Source organism: Neoarius graeffei, chromosome 4 (genome assembly GCF_027579695.1).
Source record: "Neoarius graeffei isolate fNeoGra1 chromosome 4, fNeoGra1.pri, whole genome shotgun sequence".
NCBI lineage: Eukaryota > Metazoa > Chordata > Actinopteri > Siluriformes > Ariidae > Neoarius > Neoarius graeffei.
Genome location: NC_083572.1, coordinates 115,353,757 through 115,368,201, shown reverse-complemented (window position 1 = coordinate 115,368,201; position 14,445 = coordinate 115,353,757). Strand labels below are relative to the sequence as shown.

At 45.8% G+C, this 14,445-nt stretch overlaps 1 protein-coding gene across 1 annotated transcript in view; it reads left to right on the top strand.

Annotated features, from left to right (window-relative positions):
- Window positions 1-3,400: 3,400 nt before the first annotated feature.
- LOC132884672 (zinc finger protein 585A-like) overlaps window positions 3,401-14,445 on the top strand; it is a 73,154-nt gene continuing 62,109 nt past the window's right edge. The window contains exon 1 of the mRNA XM_060918508.1: window positions 3,401-3,662. The gene's annotated coding sequence lies outside the window, so the exon portion shown is untranslated. The remainder of the gene's footprint in view (window positions 3,663-14,445) is intronic.

Here is a 14,445-nt window from a genome sequence, read left to right as displayed (position 1 = left end):
TCGGCAGCGGGCCTCCCTATCGGGTTTGGGCTCGTCGCTTCATCAGCAGTCACAGAGTTGACTATGGCTGTTCCATCCTCTCCTCCAGTAGCCTGTAGAGGGGCAAGCCCTCTGGAGGGTACAAGGCCGCCGCCCCATCTTCTAATTGGTGCCGTGAATCCATAGTACTCTTTGGGTTGATGTCGTCGGTGGGTCCCGAATCCTCTACCGACCAAGGGCAGTTTGTTGGGACAGGACCTGTCCCTTCACCGGCTAGGAAATCTGACCGGCTACCCTCACCTGGTTTGGTGCCCCGACCGAGAGGGTTTACCAGGGTGTGGCCGCTGGAGCCCATCCCAGCTACTTGGAGCCACAGGTGAGAGCTGGGTGTCAGTGTGAGGACCATAGCTTTCTGGCAGTGCCCCAAAGGAAACTCGGTTGCCGTTCCACAAAGGTGCTACCCCCATTGAAACACCCCAATCACTCCTTTTCCTATGTGCCCACTGACAAATAATATTTCATATTATCTCTAGCCTCTTTATCCTGTTCTACAGGGTCGCAGGCAAGCTGGAGCCTATCCCAGCTGACTACGGGTGAAAGGCGGGGTACACCCTGGACAAGTCGCCAGGCCATCACAGGGCTGACACATAGACACAGACAACCATTCACACTCACATTCACACCTACGCTCAATTTAGAGTCACCAGTTAACCTAACCTGCATGTCTTTGGACTGTGGGGGAAACCGGAGCACCCGGAGGAAACCCACGTGGACACGGGGAGAACATGCAAACTCCACACAGAAAGGCCCTCGCCGGCCACATGGCTCAAACCCGGACCTTCTTGCTGTGAGGCGACAGCGCTAACCACTACACCACCGTGCCGCCCTGACAAATAATATATATTTTAAATTACCAAAACCTAGATGAAACATAAAACTTGTCACCTTCCTCAGTCACACCGGAGTCGGGGCGCTGAGAGCCCACTTATGCATTCATAAAAGCCTATTCACATGGTAATGGCATGACCATCATTTTCACTTTTTCGCTTTCAATTGGTTTCTCTTCCGTGGTGGGAACGCCCACCATAAACAGGATAAAATCTGTCAGCCATAGTTTAGGCTCCCTGTTTAGAGGTAAAACTTGTTGCGAGATGGCGCACAGGTTTTATGCACTTAGGATGATTCAGGACGGTGATTGAATTGAATCTTGAAAACTGCGACACTGATGATGAGCGGTGCTTTATTTATTTAAACTTCAACTTGATCCAGCTAAAGATCAATTTGAGTAAGTGTAAATATTTCTTCTATTTCTGATGAGCAGATCGGTTGATATGTGTGCGCTGTAGTGCAGACACGAAACATGACTGAGCAATATTTCCAGAGTTAAAAGTCTCATCTCATTATCTGTAGCCGCTTTATCCTGTTCTACAGGGTCGCAGGCGAGCTGGAGCCTATCCCAGCTGACTACGGGTGAAAGGCGGGGTTCACCCTGGACAAGTCGCCAGGTCATCACAGGGCGACACATAGACACAGACAACCATTCACACTCACATTCACACCTACGCTCAATTTAGAGTCACCAGTTAACCTAACCTGCATGTCTTTGGACTGTGGGGGAAACCGGAGCACCCGGAGGAAACCCACGCGGACACGGGGAGAACATGCAAACTCCGCACAGAAAGGCTCTTGCTGGCCACGGGGCTCGAACCCAGAACCTTCTTGCTGTGAGGCGACAGCGCTAACCACTACACCAGTGTGCTGCCCTAAATGGTTTCTAATTCTCTTTAATTTTCATTTTTATCTAAGAAAATGAGACAGCTAGCAAAGTACACATTTTCACGAAATAATGCTGTTGCTGGCAAATGCTATGAGCAGATAGTCACTGAACAGTCGTACAACGGAGAAACAGTCGACTGTTAAGAATCTTGCTAAAAGTGGCTGATTCTGATCAGCTGAATTGAGATGGTAAGGAACCTGATATCACAAAGATGCAGAAAAATCAAACATCTATGAATGTGCTGCAAAGTAATGTTTGTGTTCTTTAAATACATTTTAATCTGTTTAAAACAAAGAAAGAACATGTTATTAGCAGCCGTGTCCTAAAGTAATATTTTTCATGAGTGGAAACTTTTCTTGTTCTTCATTGTTGGTTGCATTTGTCGGCCTGTTCACTATTTTATTTATGTTTATTTAAAATGTTGACTGTATGCAAAAAAAATGTTTATTAAAATTTATTTTACCTGACGTTGTCATTCTTGTATAGCCCAAAATTTCTTTTTTTTTCTTCTTCACAGTAGTAATGAAGATACAACCAGAATAATAGTCATTGATCGCTCGGAGGGATCAGGATGAATAAGTCCAAGCAGGAAGTCTAGTGTAAATGTTATTAAGTACACAGTACAAGGGTAATGTATATGAAACTGAGCTGTGCTGTGAGTTCACTAAAAGAGATGATCTTTACTGTCTCAGAAGAGTTTCTGTCTGTTAACCATAAAGTCTCACCTCACACAGATCCAAACTGACAATCAGCAGCATCAGTGAGCAATATTTTATATTAATTACAGTAAAAATAGGATCCAGTGGACTGATGGACTGATACCTCTTCACTATCTGGAACTGTATTAGCAAAACAGCCTGATGTTTTAAAGATTAGGAGCTTTACTGCCTGGGAAGAGACAGTCTGGTTCCGTATTTAATGTGTGAGACTTTTTTAAACTCGTGTGTGATATATTTATTTATTTTAGTCGAGTTTAATTCCCCTTTCTGCCCTGCTGTGATGAGTGTGGAGCTCCAGTAGGGGTCGAGTTTAATTCCCCTTTCTGCCCTGCTGTGATGAGTGTGGAGCTCCAGTAGGGGTCGAGTTTAATTCCCCTTTCTGCCCTGCTGTGATGAGTGTGGAGCTCCAGTAGGGGTCGAGTTTAATTCCCCTTTCTGCCCTGCTGTGATGAGTGTGGAGCTCCAGTAGGGGTTGAGTTTAATTCCCCTTTCTGCCCTGCTGTGATGAGTGTGGAGCTCCAGTAGGGGTCGAGTTTAATTCCCCTTTCTGCCCTGCTGTGATGAGTGTGGAGCTCCAGTAGGGGTTGAGTTTAATTCCCCTTTCTGCCCTGCTGTGATGAGTGTGGAGCTCCAGTAGGGGTCGAGTTTAATTCCCCTTTCTGGCCTGCTGTGATGAGTGTGGAGCTCCAGTAGGGGTCGAGTTTAATTCCCCTTTCTGCCCTGCTGTGATGAGTGTGGAGCTCCAGTAGGGGTCGAGTTTAATTCCCCTTTCTGCCCTGCTGTGATGAGTGTGGAGCTCCAGTAGGGGTTGAGTTTAATTCCCCTTTCTGCCCTGCTGTGATGAGTGTGGAGCTCCAGTAGGGGTTGAGTTTAATTCCCCTTTCTGCCCTGCTGTGATGAGTGTGGAGCTCCAGTAGGGGTCGAGTTTAATTCCCCTTTCTGCCCTGCTGTGATGAGTGTGGAGCTCCAGTAGGGGTCGCTGTGGGCGTCTCGGTCGCGATCCGCCACACATTGAGAGAAATAGAAGAAGCCGTGCGGCAGTTTTGCTGATTGATGAGCTGAGCTCTCCGACTCTACTAATCATCTTTCCATTAAACTCTTTCTGACAGGGTTTTACCCCCACAGTTCCATCTGATCCGTTGTGGGGGATTTGAGGTGGTTAACTGCGTTCTGCTGGAAACATCAAGGTAAGTTCAACTCGGCTAACAGTGGCTCAGTCCCAAATGGGATTCTACTTCCTATGCTAGTGCACTACACAGGATATAAACTAGTGCCCTTTACACACTCTGTAGCGCACTACACAGGATATAAACTAGTGCCGTTTACACGCTCTGTAGCGCACTACACAGGATATAAACTAGTGCCCTTTACACACTCTGTAGCACACTACACAGGATATAAACTAGTGCCGTTTACACGCTCTGTAGCGCACTACACAGGATATAAACTAGTGCCCTTTACACACACTGTAGCGCACTACACAGGATATAAACTAGTGCCCTTTACACACTCTGTAGTGCACTACACAGGATATAAACTAGTGCCCTTTACACACTCTGTAGCGCACTACACAGGATATAAACTAGTGCCCTTTACACACACTGTAGCGCACTACACAGGATATAAACTAGTGCCCTTTACACACTCTGTAGCGCACTACACAGGATATAAACTAGTGCCCTTTACACACACTGTAGCGCACTACACAGGATATAAACTAGTGCCCTTTACACGCTCTGTAGCGCACTACACAGGATATAAACTAGTGCCCTTTACACGCTCTGTAGCGCACTACACAGGATATAAACTAGTGCCCTTTACACACTCTGTAGCGCACTACACAGGATATAAACTAGTGCCCTTTACACACTCTGTAGCGCACTACACAGGATATAAACTAGTGCCCTTTACACACTCTGTAGCGCACTACACAGGATATAAACTAGTGCCCTTTACACACTCTGTAGCGCACTACACAGGATATAAACTAGTGCCCTTTACACACTCTGTAGCGCACTACACGGGATATAAACTAGTGCCCTTTACACACTCTGTAGCGCACTACACGGGATATAAACTAGTGCCGTTTACACACTCTGTAGTGCACTACACGGGATATAAACTAGTGCCCTTTACACACTCTATAGCGCACTACACAGGATATAAACTAGTGCCCTTTACACACTCTGTAGCGCACTACACAGGATATAAACTAGCGCCGTTTACACGCTCTGTAGCGCACTACACGGGATATAAACTAGCGCCGTTTACACACTCTGTAGCGCACTACACAGGATATAAACTAGTGCCCTTTACACACTCTGTAGCGCACTACACAGGATATAAACTAGTGCCCTTTACACACTCTGTAGCGCACTACACAGGATATAAACTAGCGCCGTTTACACGCTCTGTAGCGCACTACACAGGATATAAACTAGCGCCGTTTACACGCTCTGTAGCGCACTACACAGGATATAAACTAGTGCCGTTTACACACTCTGTAGCGCACTACACAGGATATAAACTAGCGCCGTTTACACACTCTGTAGCGCACTACACAGGATATAAACTAGCGCCGTTTACACGCTCTGTAGCGCACTACACAGGATATAAACTAGCCCCGTTTACACACTCTGTAGCGCACTACACAGGATATAAACTAGTGCCGTTTACACACTCTGTAGTGCACTACACAGGATATAAACTAGTGCCCTTTACACGCTCTGTAGCGCACTACACAGGATATAAACTAGTGCCGTTTACACACTCTGTAGCGCACTACACAGGATATAAACTAGTGCCCTTTACACACTCTGTAGCGCACTACACAGGATATAAACTAGTGCCCTTTACACGCTCTGTAGCGCACTACACAGGATATAAACTAGTGCCGTTTACACACTCTGTAGCGCACTAGACAGGATATAAACTAGTGCCGTTTACACGATCTGTAGCGCACTACACAGGATATAAACTAGCGCCGTTTACACGCTCTGTAGCGCACTACACAGGATATAAACTAGTGCCGTTTACACACTCTGTAGCGCACTACACAGGATATAAACTAGCGCCGTTTACACACTCTGTAGCGCACTACACAGGATATAAACTAGTGCCCTTTACACGCTCTGTAGCGCACTACACAGGATATAAACTAGTGCCGTTTACACACTCTGTAGCGCACTACACAGGATATAAACTAGTGCCGTTTACACGATCTGTAGCGCACTACACAGGATATAAACTAGCGCCGTTTACACGCTCTGTAGCGCACTACACAGGATATAAACTAGCGCCGTTTACACGCTCTGTAGCGCACTACACAGGATATAAACTAGCGCCGTTTACACGCTCTGTAGCGCACTACACAGGATATAAACTAGTGCCGTTTACACGCTCTGTAGCGCACTACACAGGATATAAACTAGCGCCGTTTACACGCTCTGTAGCGCACTACACAGGATATAAACTAGTGCCCTTTACACGCTCTGTAGCGCACTACACAGGATATAAACTAGTGCCCTTTACACGCTCTGTAGTGCACTACACAGGATATAAACTAGTGCCCTTTACACGCTCTGTAGCGCACTACACAGGATATAAACTAGTGCCCTTTACACACTCTGTAGCACACTACACAGGATATAAACTAGTGCCGTTTACACGCTCTGTAGCGCACTACACAGGATATAAACTAGCGCCGTTTACACGCTCTGTAGCGCACTACACAGGATATAAACTAGTGCCGTTTACACACTCTGTAGCGCACTACACAGGATATAAACTAGCGCCGTTTACACGCTCTGTAGCGCACTACACAGGATATAAACTAGCGCCGTTTACACACACTGTAGCGCACTACACAGGATATAAACTAGTGCCGTTTACACACTCTGTAGTGCACTACACAGGATATAAACTAGTGCCCTTTACACGCTCTGTAGCGCACTACACAGGATATAAACTAGTGCCCTTTACACACTCTGTAGTGCACTACACAGGATATAAACTAGTGCCCTTTACACACTCTGTAGCGCACTACACAGGATATAAACTAGTGCCGTTTACACACTCTGTAGTGCACTACACAGGATATAAACTAGTGCCCTTTACACGCTCTGTAGCGCACTACACAGGATATAAACTAGTGCCCTTTACACACTCTGTAGCGCACTACACAGGATATAAACTAGTGCCCTTTACACACTCTGTAGCGCACTACACAGGATATAAACTAGTGCCGTTTACACACTCTGTAGTGCACTACACAGGATATAAACTAGCGCCGTTTACACACTCTGTAGCGCACTACACAGGATATAAACTAGTGCCCTTTACACACTCTGTAGCGCACTACACAGGATATAAACTAGTGCCGTTTACACACTCTGTAGTGCACTACACAGGATATAAACTAGTGCCCTTTACACGCTCTGTAGCGCACTACACAGGATATAAACTAGTGCCCTTTACACGCTCTGTAGTGCACTACACAGGATATAAACTAGTGCCCTTTACACGCTCTGTAGCGCACTACACAGGATATAAACTAGTGCCCTTTACACACTCTGTAGTGCACTACACAGGATATAAACTAGTGCCCTTTACACACTCTGTAGTGCACTACACAGGATATAAACTAGTGCCCTTTACACACTCTGTAGCGCACTACACAGGATATAAACTAGTGCCCTTTACACACTCTGTAGCGCACTACACAGGATATAAACTAGTGCCGTTTACACACTCTGTAGTGCACTACACAGGATATAAACTAGTGCCCTTTACACGCTCTGTAGCGCACTACACAGGATATAAACTAGTGCCCTTTACACACTCTGTAGCGCACTACACAGGATATAAACTAGTGCCCTTTACACACTCTGTAGTGCACTACACAGGATTAAACTCGCGCCGTTTACACACTCTGTAGCGCACTACACAGGATATAAACTAGTGCCCTTTACACACTCTGTAGCGCACTACACAGGATATAAACTAGTGCCGTTTACACACTCTGTAGCGCACTACACAGGATATAAACTAGTGCCCTTTACACGCTCTGTAGCGCACTACACAGGATATAAACTAGTGCCCTTTACACGCTCTGTAGTGCACTACACAGGATATAAACTAGTGCCCTTTACACGCTCTGTAGCGCACTACACAGGATATAAACTAGTGCCCTTTACACACTCTGTAGCGCACTACACAGGATATAAACTAGTGCCCTTTACACACTCTGTAGCGCACTACACAGGATATAAACTAGTGCCGTTTACACGATCTGTAGCGCACTACACAGGATATAAACTAGTGCTGTTTACACACTCTGTAGCGCACTACACAGGATATAAACTAGTGCCCTTTACACACTCTGTAGCGCACTACACAGGATATAAACTAGTGCCGTTTACACGATCTGTAGCGCACTACACAGGATATAAACTAGTGCCGTTTACACACTCTGTAGCGCACTACACAGGATATAAACTAGTGCCCTTTACACACTCTGTAGCGCACTACACAGGATATAAACTAGTGCCCTTTACACACTCTGTAGCGCACTACACAGGATATAAACTAGTGCCCTTTACACACTCTGTAGCGCACTACACAGGATATAAACTAGTGCCCTTTACACACTCTGTAGCGCACTACACAGGATATAAACTAGTGCCCTTTACACACTCTGTAGCGCACTACACGGGATATAAACTAGTGCCCTTTACACACTCTGTAGCGCACTACACGGGATATAAACTAGTGCCGTTTACACACTCTGTAGTGCACTACACGGGATATAAACTAGTGCCCTTTACACACTCTATAGCGCACTACACAGGATATAAACTAGTGCCCTTTACACACTCTGTAGCGCACTACACAGGATATAAACTAGCGCCGTTTACACGCTCTGTAGCGCACTACACGGGATATAAACTAGCGCCGTTTACACACTCTGTAGCGCACTACACAGGATATAAACTAGTGCCCTTTACACACTCTGTAGCGCACTACACAGGATATAAACTAGTGCCCTTTACACACTCTGTAGCGCACTACACAGGATATAAACTAGCGCCGTTTACACGCTCTGTAGCGCACTACACAGGATATAAACTAGCGCCGTTTACACGCTCTGTAGCGCACTACACAGGATATAAACTAGTGCCGTTTACACACTCTGTAGCGCACTACACAGGATATAAACTAGCGCCGTTTACACACTCTGTAGCGCACTACACAGGATATAAACTAGCGCCGTTTACACGCTCTGTAGCGCACTACACAGGATATAAACTAGCCCCGTTTACACACTCTGTAGCGCACTACACAGGATATAAACTAGTGCCGTTTACACACTCTGTAGTGCACTACACAGGATATAAACTAGTGCCCTTTACACGCTCTGTAGCGCACTACACAGGATATAAACTAGTGCCGTTTACACACTCTGTAGCGCACTACACAGGATATAAACTAGTGCCCTTTACACACTCTGTAGCGCACTACACAGGATATAAACTAGTGCCCTTTACACGCTCTGTAGCGCACTACACAGGATATAAACTAGTGCCGTTTACACACTCTGTAGCGCACTAGACAGGATATAAACTAGTGCCGTTTACACGATCTGTAGCGCACTACACAGGATATAAACTAGCGCCGTTTACACGCTCTGTAGCGCACTACACAGGATATAAACTAGTGCCGTTTACACACTCTGTAGCGCACTACACAGGATATAAACTAGCGCCGTTTACACACTCTGTAGCGCACTACACAGGATATAAACTAGTGCCCTTTACACGCTCTGTAGCGCACTACACAGGATATAAACTAGTGCCGTTTACACACTCTGTAGCACACTACACAGGATATAAACTAGTGCCGTTTACACGATCTGTAGCGCACTACACAGGATATAAACTAGCGCCGTTTACACGCTCTGTAGCGCACTACACAGGATATAAACTAGCGCCGTTTACACGCTCTGTAGCGCACTACACAGGATATAAACTAGCGCCGTTTACACGCTCTGTAGCGCACTACACAGGATATAAACTAGTGCCGTTTACACACTCTGTAGCGCACTACACAGGATATAAACTAGCGCCGTTTACACGCTCTGTAGCGCACTACACAGGATATAAACTAGTGCCCTTTACACGCTCTGTAGCGCACTACACAGGATATAAACTAGTGCCCTTTACACGCTCTGTAGTGCACTACACAGGATATAAACTAGTGCCCTTTACACGCTCTGTAGCGCACTACACAGGATATAAACTAGTGCCCTTTACACACTCTGTAGCACACTACACAGGATATAAACTAGTGCCGTTTACACGCTCTGTAGCGCACTACACAGGATATAAACTAGCGCCGTTTACACGCTCTGTAGCGCACTACACAGGATATAAACTAGTGCCGTTTACACACTCTGTAGCGCACTACACAGGATATAAACTAGCGCCGTTTACACGCTCTGTAGCGCACTACACAGGATATAAACTAGCGCCGTTTACACACACTGTAGCGCACTACACAGGATATAAACTAGTGCCGTTTACACACTCTGTAGTGCACTACACAGGATATAAACTAGTGCCCTTTACACGCTCTGTAGCGCACTACACAGGATATAAACTAGTGCCCTTTACACACTCTGTAGTGCACTACACAGGATATAAACTAGTGCCCTTTACACACTCTGTAGCGCACTACACAGGATATAAACTAGTGCCGTTTACACACTCTGTAGTGCACTACACAGGATATAAACTAGTGCCCTTTACACGCTCTGTAGCGCACTACACAGGATATAAACTAGTGCCCTTTACACACTCTGTAGCGCACTACACAGGATATAAACTAGTGCCCTTTACACACTCTGTAGCGCACTACACAGGATATAAACTAGTGCCGTTTACACACTCTGTAGTGCACTACACAGGATATAAACTAGCGCCGTTTACACACTCTGTAGCGCACTACACAGGATATAAACTAGTGCCCTTTACACACTCTGTAGCGCACTACACAGGATATAAACTAGTGCCGTTTACACACTCTGTAGTGCACTACACAGGATATAAACTAGTGCCCTTTACACGCTCTGTAGCGCACTACACAGGATATAAACTAGTGCCCTTTACACGCTCTGTAGAGCACTACACAGGATATAAACTAGTGCCCTTTACACGCTCTGTAGCGCACTACACAGGATATAAACTAGTGCCCTTTACACACTCTGTAGTGCACTACACAGGATATAAACTAGTGCCCTTTACACACTCTGTAGTGCACTACACAGGATATAAACTAGTGCCCTTTACACACTCTGTAGCGCACTACACAGGATATAAACTAGTGCCCTTTACACACTCTGTAGCGCACTACACAGGATATAAACTAGTGCCGTTTACACACTCTGTAGTGCACTACACAGGATATAAACTAGTGCCCTTTACACGCTCTGTAGCGCACTACACAGGATATAAACTAGTGCCCTTTACACACTCTGTAGCGCACTACACAGGATATAAACTAGTGCCCTTTACACACTCTGTAGTGCACTACACAGGATTAAACTCGCGCCGTTTACACACTCTGTAGCGCACTCCACACGATATAAACTAGTGCCCTTTACACACTCTGTAGCGCACTACACAGGATATAAACTAGTGCCGTTTACACACTCTGTAGCGCACTACACAGGATATAAACTAGTGCCCTTTACACGCTCTGTAGCGCACTACACAGGATATAAACTAGTGCCCTTTACACGCTCTGTAGTGCACTACACAGGATATAAACTAGTGCCCTTTACACGCTCTGTAGCGCACTACACAGGATATAAACTAGTGCCCTTTACACACTCTGTAGCGCACTACACAGGATATAAACTAGTGCCCTTTACACACTCTGTAGCGCACTACACAGGATATAAACTAGTGCCGTTTACACGATCTGTAGCGCACTACACAGGATATAAACTAGTGCTGTTTACACACTCTGTAGCGCACTACACAGGATATAAACTAGTGCCCTTTACACACTCTGTAGCGCACTACACAGGATATAAACTAGTGCCGTTTACACGATCTGTAGCGCACTACACAGGATATAAACTAGTGCCGTTTACACACTCTGTAGCGCACTACACAGGATATAAACTAGTGCCCTTTACACACTCTGTAGCGCACTACACAGGATATAAACTAGTGCCCTTTACACACTCTGTAGCGCACTACACAGGATATAAACTAGTGCCCTTTACACACTCTGTAGCGCACTACACAGGATATAAACTAGTGCCCTTTACACACTCTGTAGCGCACTACACAGGATATAAACTAGTGCCCTTTACACACTCTGTAGCGCACTACACGGGATATAAACTAGTGCCCTTTACACACTCTGTAGCGCACTACACGGGATATAAACTAGTGCCGTTTACACACTCTGTAGTGCACTACACGGGATATAAACTAGTGCCCTTTACACACTCTATAGCGCACTACACAGGATATAAACTAGTGCCCTTTACACACTCTGTAGCGCACTACACAGGATATAAACTAGCGCCGTTTACACGCTCTGTAGCGCACTACACGGGATATAAACTAGCGCCGTTTACACACTCTGTAGCGCACTACACAGGATATAAACTAGTGCCCTTTACACACTCTGTAGCGCACTACACAGGATATAAACTAGTGCCCTTTACACACTCTGTAGCGCACTACACAGGATATAAACTAGCGCCGTTTACACGCTCTGTAGCGCACTACACAGGATATAAACTAGCGCCGTTTACACGCTCTGTAGCGCACTACACAGGATATAAACTAGTGCCGTTTACACACTCTGTAGCGCACTACACAGGATATAAACTAGCGCCGTTTACACACTCTGTAGCGCACTACACAGGATATAAACTAGCGCCGTTTACACGCTCTGTAGCGCACTACACAGGATATAAACTAGCCCCGTTTACACACTCTGTAGCGCACTACACAGGATATAAACTAGTGCCGTTTACACACTCTGTAGTGCACTACACAGGATATAAACTAGTGCCCTTTACACGCTCTGTAGCGCACTACACAGGATATAAACTAGTGCCGTTTACACACTCTGTAGCGCACTACACAGGATATAAACTAGTGCCCTTTACACACTCTGTAGCGCACTACACAGGATATAAACTAGTGCCCTTTACACGCTCTGTAGCGCACTACACAGGATATAAACTAGTGCCGTTTACACACTCTGTAGCGCACTAGACAGGATATAAACTAGTGCCGTTTACACGATCTGTAGCGCACTACACAGGATATAAACTAGCGCCGTTTACACGCTCTGTAGCGCACTACACAGGATATAAACTAGTGCCGTTTACACACTCTGTAGCGCACTACACAGGATATAAACTAGCGCCGTTTACACACTCTGTAGCGCACTACACAGGATATAAACTAGTGCCCTTTACACGCTCTGTAGCGCACTACACAGGATATAAACTAGTGCCGTTTACACACTCTGTAGCACACTACACAGGATATAAACTAGTGCCGTTTACACGATCTGTAGCGCACTACACAGGATATAAACTAGCGCCGTTTACACGCTCTGTAGCGCACTACACAGGATATAAACTAGCGCCGTTTACACGCTCTGTAGCGCACTACACAGGATATAAACTAGCGCCGTTTACACGCTCTGTAGCGCACTACACAGGATATAAACTAGTGCCGTTTACACACTCTGTAGCGCACTACACAGGATATAAACTAGCGCCGTTTACACGCTCTGTAGCGCACTACACAGGATATAAACTAGTGCCCTTTACACGCTCTGTAGCGCACTACACAGGATATAAACTAGTGCCCTTTACACGCTCTGTAGTGCACTACACAGGATATAAACTAGTGCCCTTTACACGCTCTGTAGCGCACTACACAGGATATAAACTAGTGCCCTTTACACACTCTGTAGCACACTACACAGGATATAAACTAGTGCCGTTTACACGCTCTGTAGCGCACTACACAGGATATAAACTAGCGCCGTTTACACGCTCTGTAGCGCACTACACAGGATATAAACTAGTGCCGTTTACACACTCTGTAGCGCACTACACAGGATATAAACTAGCGCCGTTTACACGCTCTGTAGCGCACTACACAGGATATAAACTAGCGCCGTTTACACACACTGTAGCGCACTACACAGGATATAAACTAGTGCCGTTTACACACTCTGTAGTGCACTACACAGGATATAAACTAGTGCCCTTTACACGCTCTGTAGCGCACTACACAGGATATAAACTAGTGCCCTTTACACACTCTGTAGTGCACTACACAGGATATAAACTAGTGCCCTTTACACACTCTGTAGCGCACTACACAGGATATAAACTAGTGCCGTTTACACACTCTGTAGTGCACTACACAGGATATAAACTAGTGCCCTTTACACGCTCTGTAGCGCACTACACAGGATATAAACTAGTGCCCTTTACACACTCTGTAGCGCACTACACAGGATATAAACTAGTGCCCTTTACACACTCTGTAGCGCACTACACAGGATATAAACTAGTGCCGTTTACACACTCTGTAGTGCACTACACAGGATATAAACTAGCGCCGTTTACACACTCTGTAGCGCACTACACAGGATATAAACTAGTGCCCTTTACACACTCTGTAGCGCACTACACAGGATATAAACTAGTGCCGTTTACACACTCTGTAGTGCACTACACAGGATATAAACTAGTGCCCTTTACACGCTCTGTAGCGCACTACACAGGATATAAACTAGTGCCCTTTACACGCTCTGTAGTGCACTACACAGGATATAAACTAGTGCCCTTTACACGCTCTGTAGCGCACTACACAGGATATAAACTAGTGCCCTTTACACACTCTGTAGTGCACTACACAGGAT